The sequence below is a fragment of the Molossus molossus genome, unplaced genomic scaffold, assembly GCF_014108415.1.
Source record: "Molossus molossus isolate mMolMol1 unplaced genomic scaffold, mMolMol1.p scaffold_m16_p_8, whole genome shotgun sequence".
Classification (NCBI taxonomy): Eukaryota; Metazoa; Chordata; class Mammalia; order Chiroptera; family Molossidae; genus Molossus; species Molossus molossus.
The window spans coordinates 87,138,103-87,157,941 of NW_023425402.1; the positions used below are offsets into that span (position 1 = coordinate 87,138,103).

Genomic DNA, 19,839 nt, shown 5'->3' on the forward strand with positions numbered 1-19,839 from the left:
TTTTGCATTTATCTTTAGATAGAGTGGGAGGGAGAGAGGGAAGAAGAGAGAGAGAGACACATCAAGTGGTTGCCACCCACACGACACCAACTGGGGTGGAGACAAACTGCAACCGAGGTACGTGCTCTCAGCGGGAACCGAACCTGGGACTCTCTGGTCCGCAGGCTGATGCTCCAACAGCTGAGCCAAACCAGTCAGGGCTGGTAAAAGATTCTAAGGAAAATTCTATCTCCAAATATAATGTTTTGCAGAAACAATACTGAGGTTAGATGAGAAGTTTCATTGATGAGATAGTCTGATTCCTCATATCACTTATTTGCGAACTACAGATGGGCAGAGTTTACATCAGGAAACAATACTGTTGAAGGAGGAAAAGATGGGGGTCTTCCCAGAATACAACTGTGTGTGAGTGTGTGTGCACAAGCACACACATGTGCTGCTCAGCAGTTGGCCTAGAAGGACGTTTTCATAGCTTCTTTTTCTTCTAGCCTCTGACTGTAACATTGGCTTCACAACCTTCCAGGGACATTCGGTTTCTGAGCTGCGGTAACCGGTGCAAGGAGAAAGGAAATTTGGGTGTGCATGGGCTCTTCCTCCATAAGCTCCTGGGGGTGGATATTATTTCTCTTTTGTGTCACTGATGTCTGTTATACCTGGCATCCTTTGGAGCAGGATCTTAATGCTTATTATGAATGATTTTTTTTAAGAATATATAAAACATGAAAGTAACAAGGCAGGTATGATAAGTGGTCTTTATATAATTTAACTCATACTTACCTACCATATTTACCTAATGTATTTAACCCTCAAAACATAGCATCTTTTATCTCCTCCTCTATATGACAAAATTACATTTAGTACAAATACAAAATTGTAGGGTTGGGGGTTTGGTGGATGAACAAAATGTAAACTTGAGGTGTGCATTCTCGCAGCCTGGCCAGCCAAGGATCAAAGGATGCATGCGAATAGATAAGGCATGCCTGGAAGTGTTGGACCGCCACCTTGTCTGAATGTATAGTATATGTGTGAATAGATAAGGTATGCATGAAAATGGGTTTTGGAAAGCCTCCCTAAAAGCGATAATGGGCAACATGCCCAGGTGTGAATGAATTTATGATATATTTCCACTCAAAACAGCGAGAGACAGGAAATAATGCTGGGCTTGGCTGTTTGGTCAGCAGAGATGTGATCTCAAGGACTTAATTACCTAAAACACCATGTAACCTATGGAACCACTTTGCAAATAAATTGGGCAAGCATCCAGAGATCTGGAGCATTTGCTCCCTTGCGATGCTCCCCCTCACTCCAAACAGTGTCTGCTTGTAGTTCTGCATTGCAACAACCCCCGGCAGGCCAGGTGAGTCAGCACAAAATGAACTAAATAATAATAGATAGAAAATAAATGCAGACAGTTAAAATTTTATTTTATTAAACTTTGTATATAGACGTCACACCAAAAAAATTAATAAGAAGTGATTTTAATAAAGTAGAAATATCCACAGAAGTTAAAACTTCATGGCCTTTTAAATCACACTACTAATGTAATGTTTTTATGTATTTGTTTTTTTTTTGTTTTAAAACAATTAACAATTAATAATAAAATTCTATGTTAAAGATGTTAGTCAAATACCAAGAACTGTATTGTGTAGAAATTTAACTTGTACTAATCACACAAAAATATTATATCCTAGAGCTAGCACTGTTTCATTGTTTTTAATTTAAACACAAATTTAAAACTGTTTCACTGTTTTTAATTGAACACAAATAAAAACAAAGACTGAAAAATTAAAATAATTCAAGTTCTGTTTCTTCCTCTTTATAATTTTTAAACTACCATTGTTGATCTCAAATCCACTACTTAAATGCTACGGAATGGGAACATACACATGCGTATGTATGTACGTGCATTATGAAAACTTAGTAGTAACTGTAAAAATTGTTTGGAATTTAAACCAACAACAGATTTTCTGTAAGGATCATTTCATCACTGATATTGTTTAGAATTGTTAGCACTCAGAGATGATTAAAAGCAGACTGACCTGGAGTCAGTTTTATTGTTATTTTTGAATTCTCTCCAAACAATGCTCTCCTGTATTGCTGTACAGAGGGCCAGCTGCTCCTAGCACCTCACCCCCAGAACACCACTGAGTTTTACCAATGGACTTTAAATAGCATGTAATTGCAGAAATTCAATTTGCATGCAAATTTTAAAATATTGAAATACATTTTCAATGTTCTACCCAGTCCTCTACTGAGTTTTTTATAGTTTCATTTAACAATATAACATGTAGGGGGTCGTGGCTGGTACTTATTTCACTTCAAGAGGTTTGGTATAAACTTAAATTTTAACTAGTTATTCATAATAACTTATGGTATTCCTTTCATCCCAGAATTTTTCTGAACACTTTGGAATCTTTCTACTTTCATCATGGCCAACATTAGGGGGTTATAAGTACTCTACCTTTGATACCTGTATATTAGCTATTCCATTTATTGTTCTCTTTAAACTCTGTTCCTTCAAGCTTTAAGGGTTGTCTCCTGGGTTCTGGATTCCAATATTTGGTTATATAATTTTGGCCACATTTCAGGAATACATTCAGAGAACATCAGTATAACAGTGTTGGTTGTTCTATCATTTTTAGATCATTTTTACACACCCTCCTTGTTACTAATTAGATATAAAACTGAGTTAAGAAAGGAGAAAAGTAAACCCTCAATCTATAGTTAAAGCTTTATTCGCGATACTACTCCAGCACATTGAATAGTTTAGAGACAGCCGCAATGTACCAGGATCCTAGAATCAGAAGGCTGCATCAATCTGCATCAGAAGCCTGGAATGATTGAACAGCAGCTTTACCCTCCACTGAGCACACAAACACACCTGTGCTTCCTATCGACAGGCACCTGCTAAGCAATACCCCCATTTGTTGCACAATGACTTTCCCAACAAACCACTTTACTGTAAAGTTTAACCTATTAAATTCCCACTGCAGTATAAAAGTGTTCGCCTTCACCTGTCAGTAGCTAGATATAAAGAGGAGGGCGCAGGGACCAGCTGTACCGCTAGCAAGAGCTGATGGCTAGGTAGCATCTCTTTCCAACGTATGCCCAGTGGTGTCACCACGGTGATTTAAAATCAGCCATGGTGGAAATATTTACACCCCAGAAAAAGGCAAATGTCACATATCAGGGCTTCCCGCATCCCAAGAAAGCTGGTTTTTAAACATTTACCAGTGCACTATTAGATATATACATCTGTTATTATTTCTTGCAGGGGACTTCATTCCCACTTCTTCCTAGCCTGGCTGGTGTGCACCTGGTAAAAACCACAGGAACTCATATGCATGAATGGTTAAAAGGTATAAGAGTTTACTTAGAGATAGTGATGGGGATCTATACGTGCCTCTCTACAAAGTATGCAGAAGGAGAAAGAATACCAAACTTTGCCAGAGTACGTGATACAGGTTTAGGTATCTACTGTAAAAAGCAAATGTCCTCTGAGCCATGAGTCTGTATCAATAAGGGTTCCAACATTTGCCTGCGTGAAGGTTTAGCTGAGAAAAGTTTAATGAAAACACAATCTGCAGAGTTGAAGGGAAGAATAGGGACTGGCATCAGAAGAGACAAGAGCCTTACGACTCCAAAACCTGACGGGGCAAAAGGAAGGGATACTCTTCCTAGAGCCAACTAACAGAAGCTCTAGCCGCAGAGAGAGAAGCTGCAGACTGTGTGTGGCACGGCATACAGGAGTAGGAGAATACCTCCCTCCCTCCTTACCTGTGTCCCATTGATCTGCTCCCGCGCAGAGCAGGGCACACGGGGCAGAGGACAGCGATGAAAACAAGGAGACAAAGGAGAACCGCCCGTCCAAGCTCCTAGGCTCCCCTTCCCCCCATCTGCCTTCCTTCTTCTGCTGCCATGTAGCCCCAAGAACAAGTGGGGACTGGGATCCCTTAGCTATGCAGTCACATATTCTGAAAAAAAAAAAATTGTTTTATTTTCATTCTGATGAAAAGGAGGACCGTGAGAAGGAAAGAAGGAATTTCAAGGAGGTTAGCCTGCTATGGCTGTAATTTCAACCAGAACTCAATTTGCACAGCATTTTTCATATATACTTAGAAGAGCCACATAGATTTAAAGTGCAGAATAGAAGGATGGTGTAAATGTATTCTGGAACCATCTTTAACAGGTGTAAGGAAGCTAAGACATAACCTTCTTTTGACACAGAACAGCGGTGTCCTTCCAACAACTTTCCAGGGACCCACTAAGGAGCAATTGAATCACTTGGCTTGCAGGTGTTAAGGAACCTTCCAGAGTCCTGCACTCCCTGGCACTTACTGACCAAGGACTTCAGCTTCTACTTTGCTCTTACAGGCACAGAGATCAAGAAAATGCATTTTAAGATTATAAAGAGTGTCCCCTTGTCCTAGCCCTAATTATACTCAGTAAAATTATAATAGCAACCAACTCTGGCCCAAAGAATCCCACACAACAAGAACTCTTCCACACCTGTGTTTGGTTGGTGTATGGTTTCCTACAAAGGCCATAGCAAAACGCCACAGGCTGGGTGGTTTAAACATGGAGTTTGCCCACAGTCTGGAGGCTTAAAGTCCAAGGCTGAGGGTCAGAGGGGTTGGCTGCTTCCGAGGTCTCTCTCCCTGGCCTGTTGGCAGCTGCCTCCTCCCTAGGTCGTCACATGGCCTCCTTCTGTCCTGCTTGAGTTCTCATCTCTTCCTATGAAGACACCAGTCACACTGGATTAGGTTCCACCTTAATGACTGAATTTTAACCTAATTACCTCTTTAGAAAGCCCATCTCCAAATACAGTTACGATTTGAAGTACTAAGGATTGAGGTACTAAGGGTTAGGACTTCAATATTTAAATTTGGAGGGGGACACGAGTCAGCAAGTAACAGTTCATATTTATCTGTACCAGTGCCATAACCCCTCCAGGAAGAACATCTCTGCCCTGGTCTACCGTACTTCACCCCCTCAAAATGCATCATTTCTTGCTTCCTATCTTTCAGTCCATGTTTTCTACTTTCAACTATCAAAGGCAAATTATCTGACAAATGAGAAATTACAAGCAATTTGAGTCCTTCCATTTGTAAGCATACCCATCCCCCAGGTGACAGGAAGTTTCTAGGAACAATGTTGTTATTAAAAACCAGTCCTAGAATGGCAAGGGTTTCAGGAATCTCTAAAGCTGGAAATAGGAATGTTTGAGAGACGGTGGAGATTTGCACTGGCTTCAAATAATGAGGAAATGCACGGAAGGTCGGAAGGCCATGGCCCAGGGCCCGGGGCACAGCGAGGTCTGAATCCTCACCCGGGCTCTCTGCGCAGAGGCAGATGTCCGCAGATCTGACCGCCACCTTGTCCCGCCCACCGCTGTCCAGCCCACTGACACCCTCTGGTCCAGTGCTCCAGCCTCCTGAGATGCCTCTCCGTTCCATTCACGGCCCCTACACTCGCTCTCCATAGGCCCCAAGGCAAATCATAGAAGTATGAATGAAGTGATGTCACAGACACCCTCTCAAAGTGCTTCAACAAATTCCTATTGCTCTTAGAAAAAACGTTTGCTTCTCACCGTGGTCCCTGAGCTGGCCCATGGTCTGCTTCTGGATGGCCCGCAACACATCAGTGAATTTTCCATTTTTAAATAATTGCAAAAATTCCAAAGAGGTTTCATGACACATGACTATGATATAAAATTCAAATTACAGGATCGAGAAATAAAGTCCATTGCAACCTAACCACAGTCACATATTGTCTGTAGCTGCTTCTCACATGATGACAGCTGAACAGCGTCTATTATTGTAAGCCCACAAAGCCTGAAGAATGAACCATCTCACCTGCTTCACAGAAAGCATTGTCAATCCTGCTTAGAAAACCTGGGCCATTTGACACCTTTTCCATGCTCACCACGGATGCTCCCTCGGGTTTGGGCCCCAAGAACCTCTGACCGTCCTCACATGAGCTGAGCATACTTGCACCCCAGGACTTGGAACTTACTATTTTCCTACCTAGAATGCTCTGGCTCAGCACTTTATTAACTGGCTTCTTTTTCTTTGGGACTCAGCAAAATCGTTATTTCCTCTGAGAGGCTTTCCCTGAAGATGCTGTGAAAATGTTCCCCAGACCGCCTTCTGTGTTTGATTTGAAATGAAATAATTTACCAATTATACCAAGACATTTAAGAAAGTTTCGACTTTTTAGTTGTTGAAAAATAAGGTAACATATTGTCTCTAATTCTTAAGCAAAAGTCCAAATTGGAGTCATAATATCTTAATAGTTGATCTTCTAAAAGTGATATGTGTCTATGAGGTGATTTTAAAAACTATAGAAATGTATAAAGAGGGAAATTTTAAAAATCACTCTAGAATGCCACCTCCTTCAAATTATTACCTTCAGTGCCCACTTCGGCAGCACGTATACTAAAATTGGAACGATACAGAGAAGATTAGCATGGCCCCTGCGCAAGGATGACGTGCAAATCCGTGAAGCGTTCCATATTTTTCAGCTGCCCACAAGATAGGTGTGGAGTCGGGTCTCCAAAGGGACTGGCAGTCTAGCTGCCCACGCTACTGGCAGGGAGCACAGCTCCAACAGGGCCTGCGCTATACAGCTGCAGGTGGCACCAGCAACCAGCTGGGAACACAGCTCCAGAGGGGCCCATGTGATCAGCAGCAGCTCCTACCAGGACACACCAATACCAGCCCCCAGTAGTCAGTCCTCCAGGATTCACAGCAGGCAAGAGGCAACATGCAACAAAACAGTCTGGGAGGCACAGTAGACTTATTTGATATACAGTGAGCTGCGTACACATTCAAACATCCCTCAGTGGGTCTAGAGCTACCAGACAGCTAAAATGGGGAGACAAAGAAATAACACCCAAAGGAAAGAAAAAGAGGAATCACCAGAAAAGGAACTACAGGAAATGGAAGACAGCAACTTGTCAGATAAAGAATTCAAAGCAATGATTTTAAGGGTGCTCAAACAATTTGGTGAGAACTACAAGCAACTTAATAAGAATTATGAAAGGCTCACTGGGAACTACTTCATCTTAAAAAAAAAAAAAAAGAGGTAGAAGCTATGCATAAAAATCAAGGGAAATAAAGAATGACATAACGGTTATGAAAAATACCTTAGAAGGGTTCAATAGTAGATTAGAAGAAGCTGAAGACCGAATCAGCAACTTAGAAGACAAGGTGGAGAAAAACACTCAAGCAGAGCAGCAAATGGAAAAAAAAATTAAAAAGCAGGAGGGAAGTTTAAGGGAGCTGTGGGACAACACAAAACGTAACAACATTTGCATTATAGGGATACTGGAAGGAGAAGAATCAGAGAAAGGAATAGAAAACCAGTTTGAAGAAATAATGACAGAAAACGTCCCTAAATTGGTGAAGGAAAAAGTCACACAAGTCCAGGAAACACAGAGAATCCCAAGCAAGATGAACCCCAGAAGACCCACAGCTAGACACATCATAATAAAAATGGCAAACATTAAAGACAAAGAAAGAATCTTAAAGGAAGCAAGAGACAGACAGTTACCTACAAGGGAGCTCCCATTAGACTGTCAGCTGATTTCTCAATAGAAACCAAGCAGGCCAGAAGGGAGTGGCATGAAGTATATGAAGTAATGGAAGGCAAGGGTCTGAATCCAAAACTACTCTATCCAGCAAGGCTGTCATTCAAAATTGAAGGAGAAATAAAGAGCTTCACGGATTTAAAAAAAGCTAACAGAATTTACCACCACCAAACCAGCACTCCAAGAAATACTGAAGGGACTGTTGTAAGAAAAAGAAGAAACAAAGAGAGAGAAAGAGAGAGAGAGAGAGAGAGGAACACAGGCATAAAATTAAAATAGCAACTAATAACTATCTATCAATAATTACCTTAAATGTAAATGGTTTAAATGTTCCAATCAAAAGACATAGGGTAGCTAATTAGATCAAATTATTACCTTCAATACTTGATGTATATCTTGGATTTTTCTCTATAGCTCTGAAGCAACATAAAGCCTATGATTAGATTGGCCGAGCTCTAAAATAGGCATGGGTTTGTTTGGTGCCATAATGCGTATTAGAGAATATCGATTTATTAATTCATGAATTAAGATTCTGCTTACTTATAAATAAGGATCATGGGCAGACATATATATAGTATCCACACTTGATTCTGCATTATAAAATGTAAATGTTAATACTTCCAGTACACATCAGGAGATTCCAAAGTATAAGAGGAAGGAAGGGAAGGAGGGAGGGAGGGAAGGGAAGAGAAGGAAAAAAAAGAAAAGTCAAGAGAAAGGAGGAGGGAGGAGTTATTTTTCCCGAGTTTCATTCGATCTACAACAGATTGCATCCCCATCTCATTTCTGTGTGTTCTCCTCAGTTTCATGCCAGCACATCAGTCAGCCTCTGAGCAAACATTTTGGAACCAACTGCACACAAACTGAAAGCACCTTGATCTGGCCATTCTGCCTTCATCCTGTTTCTCGCTGGCACCAGCAGCACCCTTCCCTTTGCCTGATGCGGCCACGTCAAACATGTCTGCCAACTTGTTGACACTCCTTTTATTGGGAGGTGTGGCCCCTGTCCCTCTCCTTGATTCTGGGCAGGCTTGTGGCCGCTGCAGCGGCCAGAGTATGTCAGAAACGATGCTGCCTGATGTCTGGGACGAGGCCAGGAGCTCCTCCCCTTCTCAGTGGGGAGTTAGTGAATCGCCACGTGAGAAGGTCAGCTGCCCTCAGACTCCACACTAGGCACCCGGCTGAGCCCCGAGCTGACAGCCAGCTCAAATGCCCACATGTGGGTGAGCCATCTTGGGCTTTCAGCCCTGACTAGCTGTTATGGATTGAATGGTGATGCCCAAAAAGACATATTCAAGTCCTAACCTGTGGAACCTGTGACTGTGACCTTCATTGGAAATAGGGTCTTTGTAGAGCTAAGGAAAATCATGCTAGATTAGAGTGGTCCCTAATCTAAAGACTGGTTTCCTTACAAGAAGAGAGATGTGGGCACAGTAACACATATGAAGAGACAGACAGGGAGAACGTCGGGTAACAACGAAGGCAGAGAGTGATGGGATCCATCTATAAGCCAAGGATTGCAGTAACGCCCAGAAGCTAGGAAGAGGCCAGGAATGACCCTCACTTGTGTCTTTAGAAAGAGCATGCCCCAGTGTGAAGAAGAGACAGTTCCACGGTGTGATCACTGCTGGACCTGCGAGCAAGCTAAACCCGGACCAAAACAGACAATGTCCCCTCAAGCCCCCTCGGAGACGGTCTGATCATAACTGATGCTTTCCTTCTGACATAACCCAGTGTCTCTCCCCTATGTCCCACGGCATGTTGGTTCCTAAAAGAAGCCATTGCCCTGATGTGGACAGGCGGGTAAAGCACTTTCCCCTACCTGGAGTGGCTGTCCCTTTCTTCTGTCTGCCCCTGTCTTCCACTTATTGAGGTCGCTTTTTAGTCTCAGGGCTTTGCCCTGGGTCCATGTGGATGAACATTCTGTGTTCACCTTGGTGTTGCACTTCTAGTCTCCAGGTCTGTGAGAAATAAACCACTCGGTGTGTGGCACTTCTCACAGCAGCACGAGGAAGCAGTCCACGGCCCTCAGGTGACGGCAGCCCTGGCATCACCTGGCTGTGAACACCTGAGCCATTCCAAGGGCCAACTGCCCAGCAAGCCCTTCCCAACTTCCCGACCCTCCCAGCTGTGAGCCAAGGGAAATGGTTGTTTTAAGACTCTAAACTTTGAGGTGGTTTGTTGCATAGCAATAGTGACTAGAACACTTGGCTGGCTCCCATTCACCCTCATGTTTCAGCTGAGCTGTCAATCTAGGAAGCCTTCGTTGACCTACTCAAACCTCCATCGCATGGCCCTCCTCTGAACTCCCACTGTTACTGGTCCAAAAGTTCATGGGTCCAATGGTTCAAATGGTCAATGTTCAAAACATCAAAGTTTAAAGTAAGGGGAGGTTTATTTATCAAGAAGGTGCACAATCAAGACGATAGGGACCACAAAGGTTCCTCAAATCCATCTTCCCTAAGCCCAAAGATCAGGTTTCTTTTAAATCCAGGGAAGGAGAAAAATGGGTGGGGCAGGAGGTGGTTGAGGACCCATGTCTGGGAACCAGCAGGGATCTGAGGTAGAGCATGAAATCTCCAAATCTCTTGGCTCCTGGTCTGTTGAGTCGGCTGATCTGAGCTGGGTCTCGTGGTTCCTGCAAATTTTTGATAAACAGTCATTATTTGTAGATATTTCCCTACCTTCTCAAGATAGGCAACTTCTGGGCAGGGACTGTTCTCCCCAAAACCCAAGTCTCAGATAGAATTCCTCTGATAATTAGCACATTTATAGCAGAAGGCACTAGCCTGAAGGCCATGGGAAAAGTGCACAGTGCGGCAAGAATAAAGGTGGAGTCAGAGAGACCGAGCATTTCACCCTTACGCCCCTTTTCACTCTGTGTTGTCCATGGAACCCACACGACTGCTCTCCCCCAAAGCCAGCCTCTTCTTCTGACATATCCCTGAAACTCGTGCATTCGTCCTAAAACACTAACTCACCCCTTCATCTCAAAGTACTTAAGTGCTTTGTTGCTTTTTTATGAATTAAATTTATTGGGGTGACATTGCTTAATTAGATTGTATAGGTTTCAAGTGTAAATTTCTGTGTGTACATTGCATTGTATGCCCACCATCCAGAGTCAAATCACCTTCTGCCACCACACATTTGGCCCCCTTTACCCTTTGCTACCCCCACCCCTTTCTCTCTGGAGACCACCCCACGGTTGTCCCTGTCTATGAGTTTCAGTTTACTAAAGGTTTCGTGGAGAAGATGGAAGAGAAAGATTGTGATATGCCCTCTCAGAGCTGATGACCGAAATACTCTCCAGTGGTCGATATTTTTGTTTGTTTGGCTTGAAGTCCTCCAGGGAGTTCTCTGCGGCAGAAATTCTCAGAACTCTTCAAATGTCAGTGATGCTCCCAAAGGAAGAGCAAATACTGAGGGTTTCCCAAACTTACGAAATCGCCAAACTCTTTTTCATGGAATCGCTTAAAAGGCCTGGGATTTTCCTAAATTTGATCCAACTATAAATACTCATCATTATAAATCCCTTCTAAGTAATACATTACATTCCTTCCACCAAAGGTATAGACCCCCTGAAGAAGGAGCAGGGCCCCAGCATTTTGCTTTGGCTTCTTTATTATCATCGATAAGTCCCACAGCAAGATTTCAGAGAAACCTATGAGTGTCTTATCTCTCTGACCCACGTTGAGTGTGCGTCATTCCAGAGGCATTACAGAAAAACTCCCACCATGCTCTCCACGGCCCAAAGCCAACAGAAAAGCAACTTAGGGCACACGGAGTACTGTTTTCCAGCTCACAATTTTTTTAGATTCAGGCATAATACTAGTAGACTCTTTTTAAAGCTTATGGCTCCTTGGTGCACGGCACAGAGAAGGTGCAGGGGGGCTGAAGAAAGTGCTAATGGCTCTCCAAGTCCAGTTCTACCACCTCCCAAATGACCGTCGGGCCTGAGGAACTGTTTGGGCAGCAATGGCTTGTGGCCTGCCAAAAAAGTCTTGTTTGCAGATGTTGTGGATGACAAGTGAGGTTCATTCCCTAGGCACTGAGAAATGGGAGTGTCCCGTGAGCAGCACGACAGCCTGTGTGCGAGGCTGGCCCAGCCCTGGGTGGTGCGGCGGGCCCAGGACCGCTCCCACGGGACCTCTCGTTTGCTGTTGCTCCTCGTTGGGGCTCCGTGTGTGCTCGGTTGTCCCATGGACTGATCTGGATGGTTTTCCGTAGTCACAGGATCTTGAAACGCAAGAACTGTGCGTATTTGAACTCCTAGAGGGAAAAGAGAAAACCAAGCATGGCCTTCTCTTTTTCTTTTTCTTTATTAATTTTAGAGAGAGAGGAAGGGAGAGGGAGATATAGAAACATCGATGAGAGAGAACATCAATTGGCCGCTTCCTACATGTCCCCCAACTGGGGGTTGGGCCCACAACCTGGGCATGTGCCCTGACTGGGAATTGAACCGGTGACCTCTTGGTGCATGGGTCAACGTTCAACCACTGAGACACACCTGTGGGCCCAAGCGTGGCCTTTTAACAACGGAAATGTTATGACTATGATAACGATTGTGATGTATACTATGTTCCTGGTTGGTAACAGTGAGGGCTCCTAAGGAGAGCTTTTCCTTGGGCTGAAAGTCATTTATCCCCTAAACTGAACATATACTATCCCTATCCCCAACACACTCACATTGTGTCATACACACACACACACACACACTCTTGTGTGACTATGGTTCCCCTTGTGACTATACTGCTGAGCACTCTTCATTCTACCTGCCTGTATTTCAGAATAAAAGTGGAAGTCACCTGGAATCTCCATGAGCATTGAACAGCTACAGTTACCAACTAACGGGGTTCGTTTGCTTGTGTGCATCTGAAACCAAAAAACGGGAACAGGAGTTCGCAGCACAGAAAGTGAAGGTTTATCTAAGGAAATGGTGCCAGGCCCAGAGACACAGGTGAGCTACGTCCTGAGACCCGTTTCTGAGGTGGCCTCTGGGACACAGATTATACAGCAAAAAAGCAGTACCCATGGGGACTAAGGGAATTGGGGTCATGGTCTCGACTGACTGGCTGGGGCCAAGATAAGGAGTAGCTGGTCATTGTATCTGGTCCTGGTGCCAGCCTTCATGTCATTCTGTCTGGTTTTCGGGAGGGTATGGTCATTGGGCTCCTTTGACTTTTGGGCCTGGGGCTGAAGTCAAGATGTTATCTTTAGTTTGACCAAAACTCTGTTTCCTTGATCGGCAGATGCAGCTTTATTCTTAAGACAGTTTGATGCTGACCAGGACCTGACGCCCCGAGGGAAGGGAGTGGACGTGCAGTTTGTGCAAAGGTGGAAGGGCCTGGCGGAAGGAGGCCAGTGAGTCGTGCTGATGCTGGACTAGACAAGACGAGCTTGAATTAAGAACAACATCTTATTAAAGAAACGAAGCCCCTGTGGGCACTCTGCCTCTTTTCCAACCCTGATGTCCTCCCCTTTCTCCCTGCCTCCAGCACTCAGCACCACGCACGACAACCACCAAACTCTTTGCCTGGCTCTTCCCTAAAGACACTGATCTACATTCACGTACTCTTTGTGCCTTAGGTCCTGACCACTAGTGCCTGGCACCCAGCAGATCCTCAATCATGTTTGCTAAATGAATGGTTTTCTTGTACAACCTCTTCATGCGTTTGTAAGAACATATGGCTGCCCAGGTGGTATGACTGGCAGGCAATCAAATGGAGTATGGAAGCAGTTCAAGCCCACCTCCCTCACAACATGATATAATGCCAGAAATCACCACGGGCAAAATAGAACTCCTGAGCGAAAGCATTAAGTTTCCAGGATGTCTGTGTTAAAAAATCAAACATGTCCTCTAAGATAAGCATCAGTACGTCAGATCAATTTACTTGCCCAATCAGCAGGATTCTGAGCAGGATACAGGCCAGGTGAGTTTTGATGGCTGATTAGGTCAAGTAAGATCCGTGGTATAGGACCTTGCTCCATGGAGGGAAGGACAGGGTTTGAAGGAAAATCACAGATATAAAATCAGGACCATTAGGCGTTGCCTCTAAAATTAGATATATCATGAGAAAGAAAAACCAATAATTTATATTTGAGTCAGAAATAGAGACTGTGCCTTCTGTCTCAGGCCATAGCCTCTATGCTCTGCTTTAACTAAGAGGAATCATTCACATTCTAGACATAAATCTAATAAAACCATGAGTCTGAATTTCCTGAAATTTTTCTAACTCTGAATATGGACTTGTTCCCAGAAACGTCCATGTCCCATCTGTCCTCAGGAATGGGCAGCTTCCATGATGTCAGCGGAGAGAACCAGGGAGCTGCCCAGGGCCTGCTCAGCACTGCCAGACTTTATCCTCACCTCTTCACTGATTGCCTGAGTCAAAAGAGGATGAAATGAGAGCTAACAAAATAATTCAGCTGGCCAGGTAGTGTGCTACCCCCTATTTCTAAGAGGGCTCTCAACCAGGCGAATCATCTAGCAGATGTCACTGAAAATAGAGTTGCTGCAAGTTCACCAGACTTCCTCCCTCCCACCTTCTGCTCCTCTTTGTTCTGTTTCCTTTCCTTCCGTTCTTCTTTCCTCGCTTCCTTCTTTTAGTCCTTTCTTTCATTTCCTTTCAGCCTTTATTCATTCAACAGATACTTATTGAGGACTTACCACAGATACAAAGAAGAATGAGACAAAGATAACTGTATAAAATCCTGTTCTACACACACACACACACACACACACACACACACTCACACACACACACACACACACACTCCTATTTTGAGACTCAGCAGCTTCTCAGATTGAGATTGATGTTAGCTTTTGTTTTATTACAGTTAATGGCACAGCATTCTTGTTGTAAGTAGCATGCTCAAGGCCAAGATAGGAAGGGACAGTGAAGGTGACTGATTAGGGATCTGGGTTTCACTCTTGGCTCTCTGCCTTTGACTTTGTGAATGACCTTGACCAGAGATCTGGGCATAAGATTCTCACCTGAAGAAAGGAAGGATCGGCCTAGCTGCCTACTCACTTCGCTCAGTCTTAACTGATGATAAGATCTGAAAAATCTTCTTAATGTGTGAAGAAGGACTCAGGGATAATAATGCAAACGCTGGTCTTCCAAGGTCAGAAATGTGAAAATAAAAGCCATTAAAAAAAAACAAAAAAAACACTGGCTCTTTGAAACTCTTGTTTATCAGGGATTATATAATGAATGCAATCAATTCTTATTTCCACTAACAAAAAATATTCAACTCGCTTTTCTGGGTCAGCCTTTGCAGAATCAATGTGAATGAGATCTGGGGAGGCTGAGTAGGTAACAAAAATGTTCTGTAGTGAGGCAGCACCGCCTGCTGGAGCGGCGTGGTGCTGCATTTGGTAAATATAAATTATGACAAATCGTCAGTCCTGGGCTTCGCTGAATGCCAAATCAGTGACATTAGTCTTACTCAGACCTTGAGCCTTTAAACTTTGACATGACCATCAGACTGTGGAAAGAGTTCTCCACAGGTTAATTTTAGCCATGTTTTAGATTTACTTTTGTATTAAACTGTTCATTAATGCTGTTCATTTTCTTTATGAATCAGCCTCAATAATATGTACTGATAAAAGCCACTTAGTGGAAATCTGTTATATTGAGTACATAACTAGGTTCAGAGGTCTACAGTGTCCTTTAGTCCAGACTCTATTTGTTCAACAATCACCCCTTCAGGTTTCCCACTCTCTCCAGCTCTAGAATTCAGCCACATGGAGAAAATCACATATTTGTTAAGTTTGTTTTTTTTTAATGGGGTATTTTACATACTGAGGGCTATAGAAAGAGAAGACACATTTCTGATCTTTCACTGTAGAGATTTGGCATGAAAATATACACACATAAATAGTAATTATAAAAGTAAGTAATCATGCCAATCAAGTAAAATATGTCCCAGGGTGTAGTGGATCATAACTGCTTTGAGAACCATTGCTTCATCAGGGGGCACAGTGGGTCTTACGCATTTGTTTGGGGCAATGTTATGGCTTGTACATGCCCATTTCACCAAAACCTAGCACAGCAGATGGCATCAGCTAATGAACGTATTTTTTAAAGTTTGGAACTCAAGTGCCAGCCAGGTTGTGTTTCAGGTCAAAAGCCACGTAGCCCTGGATCATCCTTCACCTCTCTCAAGCACTTAACCAACTCTTGAAGCACAATGGTGTTCTTAGACCCAGAGAGCCCTTGGACACATAATTTAATTGAAAGACTTCAAAGAGCCCTTTGTGCCATCTCTGAGGAGAAAGACAAGCTCAAAGGTCTTGGAGGCAGTAATCAGATAAGTACCTCCCCACTGAACTAAGAATCAGGCTTGCAATTGAATCTTTGCAAGATAAATTTAAATAACAATGAACTCTGTTGTGTCAAGTTAAGAGGAGTCCTGAGCATGGGACGGCTCAGCTCTGCAGTCCTCAGGACCTCACTGTCGTCTATTAGTCGGTTTCTTCTTTCCTTCCTTCCTTCACTCTCTCCCTCTCTTTTCTTTTTCTTTCTGCCTGTAACATCTCCTACTTGGGAATATGGTACAAGGTATTGTGGGATTTAAAAAAAAAAAAAGGTAGATAATAGACTCTGTTCCAAAGATATGCATCAAACATATATTCCGAAAATAATTTTTAAATTGGCCCTTTCTTGAAAGAAAACTCTTTCAGTGTTTTGATACCTTCATTTTAAATACAGCTAGTAAAAGGGAGATTCCCAAAGATGAATTATTAATGTTGAAATTTTTATATATACAAAAGTAGTGAATGTTGTTCTAAAAAAGTGATCAGTATCAAACTGTATAAAGCAGAGTGAAAGGAGTCTCATGCATGCACAATACCGGAGAACAGAAGTCACAGAGTCGAGCGAGTGTGGCCTTGCACACATTTGTCCATGTACATACACCTTTGTGACATTTATGTAGCAAAATGCTGCAAATTTTCTCCTTCAGACTTGACATCTTGGCTAAAGCTCCAAAGCTGAGGCCAACAAAGCCACACGTTCTAAAGACAGTGCCGAGGAGCTGCCCCAACTCCCTTCTGCCTTATAAAGAATTGGCCAAGCCCGGCGGTGTGGCTCAGTGGTTGAGTGTCGACCCATGCACCAAGAGGTCGCTGGTTCAATTCCTGGTCAGGGCACACGCCCAGGTTGTGGGCCGATCCCCAGTGAGGGGGTGTGCAGGAGGCAGCCAATCGATGTTCTCTCTTATTGATGTTTCTCTCTCTCTCTCTCTAAATCAATAAAGAAAAGAAAAACAAAAGATTTGGTCGAACTAGCTCTGCTGTCAGTGGAGAGTTCTCCATGTCCCCTCCTGTTGCTGGTAGAAGTGGGCTTCTTGAGACGTCATGAGAAAAGGAACTTTCTGAGACTGGCACAGAAGAATGAGAGAGATTTATTTGTATGGAAGTGAATCCCTGAGTTTCCAAGGTCCCTCCCCCCTCCCTCCCGCCATGGAAGAAGTCCAGCTGTGTCTTCGGCAGAATTGGGATTAAAGCCGTTGCCCAGAGTTTTTGTTCCATATTTGCGCAGTCCAGTCCAGCATCAGGCTGGCTTAGCTTGTGTTCCCAGCTGCAGTCCATTGCATGTAGTCCATTGCTTCTAGGGCCACATGGTTATGAAGGGAAAACAGGCAAGTGCAAGAAAGCAGAAACAAAGCCAGGGGAACAAGAGAGCAAGAGAAAATTCCTTTGTCTGCAGATTATGTATTCTCAAATTTTTGCAGGTTTGCATTGGCTCCACACCCTCTGGCCAATTACCTTTGTTCCAGACTAGACTGACAGGCAAGCACCTTCCCCCTGCCACCCCCATTTTCTGCACATGCATCCCTTTCCCCTTTGTTGGATCCCTTTCCCCAGTGGTTCCCTGGGGAGTGTAAAGTTGCAGCCTCCTGGTGAAGCTGCCCAAATGACCATGCCTATAATGTCTGCCCTTCCTTTGTTTCTTCCTGTTATTAATAACCAGCTAATTACACTGTAACATTTCTGCCCTCACCACACTGCCCCATCCACCCTCCAGAAGTAGTCAAGCTCGTGGAAGGACAAAAGGAGTCATCCAGGTCATGAGGTCCAAGCCTGGAGGAAAGGTGCTTTTGCAGGAGCAGGGATGCTCCTTTCCAATCCCCCCGCCGATCCATCCAGGGCCAGCACCAAGAGCACTAATCACAGAGGAAGAGGGTGTCAACCTGCATGTTGACTCAGCAGTGCAACTTCAGAAGGGGTCTTGCTGCACGTCCCTGAGTACGGAGACTGGAACCTACTTTCACCTGGAGCTTCAGGACGCACCCGGCCACCTGTGACAGCAGAGCAAGGGGAGGGGCAGCAGCACACGGGGCGCGCCCGCCATTCAGCAGGGCCATGATGTGTGACCTGAGTCCCTGTGATGAGGAGAATATAAATGCAAATATTGGAACACTGTTAGTTGATGGGTGAGCAAAATTTTAAAAGACTTATCAGCCCCAGCCTATTTGGCTCAGCGGTTGGAGTATCGGCCCACAGACCAAAGAATCGTGGGTTCGATTGTGGGCAAGGTTATGTACCTTGGTTGTGGATCGTCCCTGGCCCTGGTTGGGGTCGTGCAGGAGGCAACCAGTTGATGTGTCTCTCTCTCTCTCCCCCTCCCACTCTATCTGAAGATAAATGGAAAAACATCTTCTGGTGAGGATTTAAAAAAAAAAAGACTGATCAAATCTTGTGTTGGTAAGATTATGTGGAAGAGAGCATTCTCAGACATCACTATCGGACTACAAATTTGAATATCTCTTTTAGAGGAAACTGGCAGTATCTATCAAAATTTTAGAAACAATTTTAGAATTACTTTATACCCAGTAATTCTACTTCTAGCACTCAATCTTAAAAAACAAAAACAGAAAAACATAATCTCCCTAGATTATTGGGAAACATGGACAGAGCTTTTGGGAGGCCTTGAATACAACCAAATAACAACTTAAACTAAGAGAACAGTAGTGAGAGAGAGGGGGAGATACACTTGATTTAAAGGCTGTCATGGATTGAAGTTTATCTCTCAAAAAAATATACTGAAGCTCTATTTCCCACTACCCACAAATAGCACTTTATTTAGAAATAAGTCTTTGCAGATGCAATCCAGGTAAGATAAGGTCACACTCAGGGTGAATCCTAAATCCAGTATGACTTGCATCCTTATAAGAAAAGAAGAGGCAGCCCTGGCCAGTTTGGCTCAGCAGTTGGAGCTTTGGCCCGAAGACTAGAGAGTCTCAGGTTCGAGTCTGGTCAAGGGCACGTACCTCGGTTACAGTTCGTCCCTGGCCCTGGTTGGGGTCATGTGGGAGGCAACCAGTCAATGTGTCTCTCTCACTCTGATGTTTCTCTCTCTCTTTCCCCCTCCCTCCCTTCCACTCTGTCTGAGATAAATGAAAAAATATCCTCAGGCGAGGATTAAAACAAGAAAAGAGGAGACACAGACACAGGGGAGACTGTCATACGGTGCCAGAGACAGCGACTGGAGCGCTGCGTCAACAAGCCAACGGACGACAAGATTACCAGACTAAGAAGAAGCCTGGAACAGCTTCTCCCCTAGAGCCTGCAGAGAGAGCGTGACATCGCCGACATTTGATCTCGGACATCTAGCCTCCACATCTGTAAGAGAATCCATTTCTTTTTTACTCATCCACACAGTCTGTGATACTGTAAAGCAGCTGTCGGAGGTGAATAGAGACCAGTTGGTGCGAGTGGTCAAGAAAAGGGAGGAATCAAAGATGTGTCGGCTTGCCATGAGTGACAGGGTCAGGGTCTCACACCATAGGTCACACTGCATGGCCCGCCCACGTGGGCATGTCCATTCTGCACTTCGAAGGATAATCTGAGGAGATCAAAAAGCCCGGAGGTATAAGTGTGTGATTCCTGAGAGATGTCAAAATCACTTCCAGAATGTCTGTCTTCAGACTGGAGAGCCTCCATTCTCTAAAAGGTGATAGGGACTCAACTCTGTGGCCGAGAACCAACATGGTGAGTTCTCGAAACGAGGTCCACTTCCCACCCAATCTCGAGCTGACTTTCTAGAGCTGATGCGGGTCTGCCCTGGCTCCTTGGGCCCCTGTGTGAACCCCACAGCGGAGCAGGTGGACCGTAGTGCAGGCAGAAGGGACAGCAGGGACTGCAGTGGGCTCGCCCCGACCCTCAGAGCCTCCACCCTCAACGGGAAACAGCAGTGGACACACATAAAGGCGTGTGCGAACCAAAGTAACCTCCTGGTCTG

At 44.2% G+C, this 19,839-nt stretch overlaps 1 non-coding gene across 1 annotated transcript; it reads left to right on the plus strand.

Annotated features, from left to right (window-relative positions):
* Nucleotides 1-6,413: 6,413 nt before the first annotated feature.
* On the plus strand, nucleotides 6,414-6,520 carry LOC118622037. Its single transcript, XR_004957875.1, has one exon. It is a non-coding gene; the product is annotated as a U6 spliceosomal RNA (small nuclear RNA).
* Nucleotides 6,521-19,839: the final 13,319 nt, after the last annotated feature.